Consider the following 4,905-nt stretch of genomic DNA (forward strand, 5'->3'; position numbering starts at 1 on the left):
TTTTGGCAACATTTTGCAAATTTTGTTGTTGATCGTTTTATATTTTTTAAAATTAATTCACATTTTTTTATACATGCTTACTACATTATGGAAAATCCTGTGTTTTGATCCAACAATTCAAATAATAAACTTTAATTTACATAATAAACTTGTAAACTGTTCAACATATTCTATTTTCAAAAATAAAATTAATACATGCACCATGAAAATATAAATAGTAGACCACAAAACATGTACCACAAAAATAATTATGAGACGACAAAACATATACCACCAAAGAGATTTCCAAAAGGAGCATTAAATATTCAATACTATACACAACACATTAAAATGGCTGTTGTGCCCACTTCTCTATTGCTTTTGATATTGTCATCTTCAATTGCACCAATCCTTCTTGCACCGCACTGATCTCCCTAGCAATAATAAACAAAGTAAAATAAGAAAGATGCAAAGCACACTAATTTTTAGTGGTTCAACAGCAATAGAAAATTACGCAACCATCAATAAAGCCACGAAATTATGACATACTCATACTCACAAGTCCTTATTGCAAATCAACAAACATGAAATTACGCAAACATTAATTTACTAATAATAATTCCAGCACAGAGGTCAAAAAAATCAGCCGATACAGTAGCTTAAAACGGGGCTCCGATACTAATTGTAGTGATAAATATGCCTATTAACCAATTAATAAACACAAACTAAGATGACCACGCAATATATAAAGGGCATAATCATAGTAAATTGGAAATCAACTTTCCCATCAAAAGCTTTAAACAATTGGCACTTAATGCTTAATCGAGGCTCAGATTAAGAGCTGCACATCACACAGCAAACCCACACAAATTTGAAAAAGATTACCCACTCAAATGGAACCATAAAGGAGTATCCAAAATCTGGCTGAAACCTACGCACAAAGGTAGTCTAATACATCTGTCAAAAAATTAGTCCATACGACTTGAAAATGGAAATAGATTTACGCGCATATGTAATAAATTCATAAAACATATTTTAATCAAATAAGTCTAATACTACTCTTTGGCCAAGCAATAGTACTTCTCATGGCTTCATTAAGGGTTCAAAATTAATCCGTAAGTCTGTATAAGGTCAAATTACCCATATACACTTCCTCAGCCCAAACCTTCCAACAGTCTCGACCAAGTGGCAAATAATGCACAGTTTCACTTGGGTCTGTTGTTGCAATCTTCCATTCTGGTACGACTTCTTCCTCCTAAAACGTGTATTAATACAATAGTTGACATCTTGCATTTGTCATAGGTGTAGTACTTCCTTGGGCACCATTTCTTGATGTGACTACAAATTCATAGTACACAGAAAATATTCTTTTTAAAATTATAATGCCACAAACTGAATATATATTAAATAAACATTTAATAATATAGGATACGAAAACCTGAGGAGTAGAAACATTTGAATTTCCGTCCTCTAAATTTTGTAAAATGATACAGAAATTACAAAAGTTATTCTACATGTAATTGGCTTTATGAAACTATATTATTATAGTATGTATAAAAGGTAACTCCTTATAACCTACTGAGATAATTTGAGAAGTGCTTCCACTTTTTCTTATAGTGTCCCAACTCTTTGTGCCTGAATTTGTAATTGGCTTTCAAATTCTCTAACTCTCCCACTACTTCGTATTTGTCCATCCACCTTTGATGGTCCAAATCCAAATCCGAGTCCCCTAACTCTTCCATGACCTTTAGGACCTACAACTCGAGCGACAGCATCATCGCGAATAGAATCTTCGACGGGTGTATTAGAAATTGAACGGCACAATCTTCAATCCTTCTTTGCACTTATCGAACTCAAATTTCATAATAGCGAGCGATACAACCAATAAATCAAACTATGCTTCATTGAACATTGATATAAAACACATACCAAAGTCTTGACAACTGCTTCATTTATTGGTTTTCCATCTTTCCCAAAATGTCCATGAGTCCATACTCTTGTTCTTAACCCTTTTAAATCTGGATTATTTTTTCTTAGCAGTACAAATTTAGTGATTATATAAATTGGAGCTGGAAAATTCATGTAAGAAAAGATATGTTTCTAAGATGTAGCATTTCATAAGCCATACGTGGATAACCCTTTCAACCCATAGTATCGAGTAGCTTTTGATTAGTTCTCATGTTGCTGAACTTGAAACTTTTTTCCTATGAAAAAAAATATTAAACAACAATAATTATAGAAATTTAAGCATCATATGCAAATATACTTACATGAAAATCAGCAGAAAGAGTATCCTTGACAAATTTTACCCAGACTTCTTCAAAGTTGACATTCTTTAGTCTAAGAAGGGCAATAGTGCGTGCTCTATTCCCACTTTTACAACTTGATTTCTAATTTCTTTTCTCAATCTTGAATTGCATGTCCTCCAATACTGTCCCATACATTGAAGTGACATTCTTTGATGACAATAACTGACACTGAACCTTTGCTACATTTGTGTACAAACATAAATTTAAGATATAAAGGGAATCGTATCATTAAGAAAGAAAAATATGCAACTTAATAATTTTAAAAGGTAGTTAAGAAATATTACCTATATGAAAGTCCAAAGCTCCATTTTTTTCTTTCCATTCACCGGATGCCAATCTTTAATTACAACATGCACATGTTCTTGTACTATGGCCCCAACTATGCTAGCAAATTTATCTAAGTTCTTGCCAACAACTTGGCCATATTCATTGTATTCAAGATCCATCTTCTGATAATTATGTTTAGGTAGGGATGTCAAACGAGCCGAGCGGCTTGTTGACTTAACCGCTAGGCTCGTGGAGGCTCGGGCTCTCATTTCTCGAGTCTAGCAGGGGGCTCAATCTTATAAGCCGAGCCTGTTCGACTTACCAAGCCCCGAGCCAAAGCTTACGAGCCCACGAGCCTCATAAAAAATGTACAAATTTATAAAAAAAATTAAAAAAATCACGAGCTCGAAAGTGGCTCGTGGGCTCGGCTCAGCTTGTTTTTCATGAGCCACGAGCCCAAGCCGATCTCATGAATTAAAGGGTCAAGCTGGCTCAGCTCAACCCATTGTCATCCCTAAGCTCAGGAATCATCTTCACTTGTGTTGGACTTTTTTTCTTCTTCGGAGCATTTGCAGTTGTTGGCAACGTGGTTTGCTCATCATTAGTTGGACTGGCTATAGTATTTTCTGGTTCACTAGAATTTCTTAGTCTCTTACTAGTATCTCGAATTGCATTAGCAATTGCAACTCTTCTTTTTTTAGAACTCTTGGAAGTTTGCTTACTTGACTTTGAGAATACAAATGAAAACAATGCATAAAAGCAATTATTTTCAAAACTTAGCATATATCTCATGTATTATAACAAAACACAATTACCTGAACCTATTCCATCATACAAAATATATTTCTCATTGAATGTAGACTTCCTAGAGCTAGAACAAAACTCTGCAACATCAACATAAATTGTAGTTAGTGATCTTAACAAATCTAAAGTATTCAACATTTCATCGCAATATGAATATATAGATAAATCCCATGTCAAAATATAGTAGAACAAAATTGATTATTATGCAAAAGGTACATTATCTAAAAAGTAGATGGGAGTTACCAAACTACTTTACGTATCACAAAATATACCTTCAAAATCTATTCTTGCATAATTCTCATCATTGTCATGGTTGTCTGTAATTGGCAATAATATATCTAGTTGAATCATTGCCTTATAATTAGTATCTTCTTCCATGTGTGATGCATCAAAGTCTCTTTGTAGCGCTTGCAAAGCAACATACAAACTAGATATTTCATTTTTCCTATAATAAAAGACTTGTTTTGCCTGTGCTGCCAAGATGAAAGGATCATTTTCAAATTGTCTATGTCCCTTGTTAATGTTAACCAAGGTGAATCCATCTTCCTTGTTTATTCCGTTCATGATATTTACTCAATCACACTTGAATAGTGGAATATAAAACATATTATAATCAAGCAATATAACATCATGCAAAACTCAATAATAAAGAACTTGGCCAACTATTTGTGCATTATCTTTTGCATTAGATCTACATATGGTCGTTGTTTCAACTAAAACGCCATTGTTTTCGCGAGATTTTTTTGCATTTTTAGTGTGAAATCAAAGACCATTTATGACAAAACTAGAATATGACATGGATTGACATCTAGGACCACGTGCAAGCCACTTCAAATTGTTCGATACTTTGTCCGTCAATAGCTGAATTTTAAAAAAATTAGAAAGAAAAGAATAAATAGCACAACTAGAGATTTATTGTTTGATGTGTATTCCAACCTTATCATCCAACCAGGCAGCAAAAACATCAATGTGCTTCTTGTGCAATAAAGTCTCATTTCTGTCCAGTCGTCTCAACACTCTTGAGTTCATCCATATGCATTACATCCAAATTATGATGTACAAGTCTGCAAATCAAACATCAATGGAGTTATGAAAAGTTACACACAATTAGAAGTATTAAATAAAAATAAAGGAAATATTACAACAATCACCTTCCAATATGGTAGATTGAAAAATATTGACTTTTTCTTCCACATGACATTAGATTGACCTATATTCTTCTTCCTCTTTCGTTTCTCCACTTTTTTCGCAATCATTTGTAATTTTATCAACTTCAATAGAATCCTCTTCATCATTTATTTATTTATTTTCATCTTAGACCTAATACCATGTTCAACATATCCATTAAACCAGTTCATTTTCATGCAAAACGGATGATCAAAAGTGAGAAATCTTCTATGTCCCATGTAAGAAAACTTCCTACCATGCTTCAACCATACTAAACATGTATTTTCACGACAGATAGGGCATGCAACTTTTCCTTTGAATGGCCATCCAGATATATTTCCATATGCAGGAAATTCATGTACTGTCTATATCAAAGTAG

The 4,905-nt window shown here is 33.3% G+C and overlaps 1 long non-coding RNA gene across 1 annotated transcript; it reads right to left on the bottom strand.

Annotated features, from left to right (window-relative positions):
- Positions 1-217: 217 nt before the first annotated feature.
- Positions 218-3,560, bottom strand: LOC111393518. The gene is made up of 3 exons (XR_002702437.1): positions 1,559-3,560; positions 1,120-1,317; positions 218-413 (listed from the first exon to the last, which is right to left on the bottom strand). It is a non-coding gene; the product is annotated as an uncharacterized LOC111393518 (long non-coding RNA).
- Positions 3,561-4,905: the final 1,345 nt, after the last annotated feature.

The sequence above is a fragment of the Olea europaea genome, chromosome 4 (genome assembly GCF_002742605.1).
Source record: "Olea europaea var. sylvestris chromosome 4, O_europaea_v1, whole genome shotgun sequence".
Lineage (NCBI taxonomy): Eukaryota > Viridiplantae > Streptophyta > Magnoliopsida > Lamiales > Oleaceae > Olea > Olea europaea.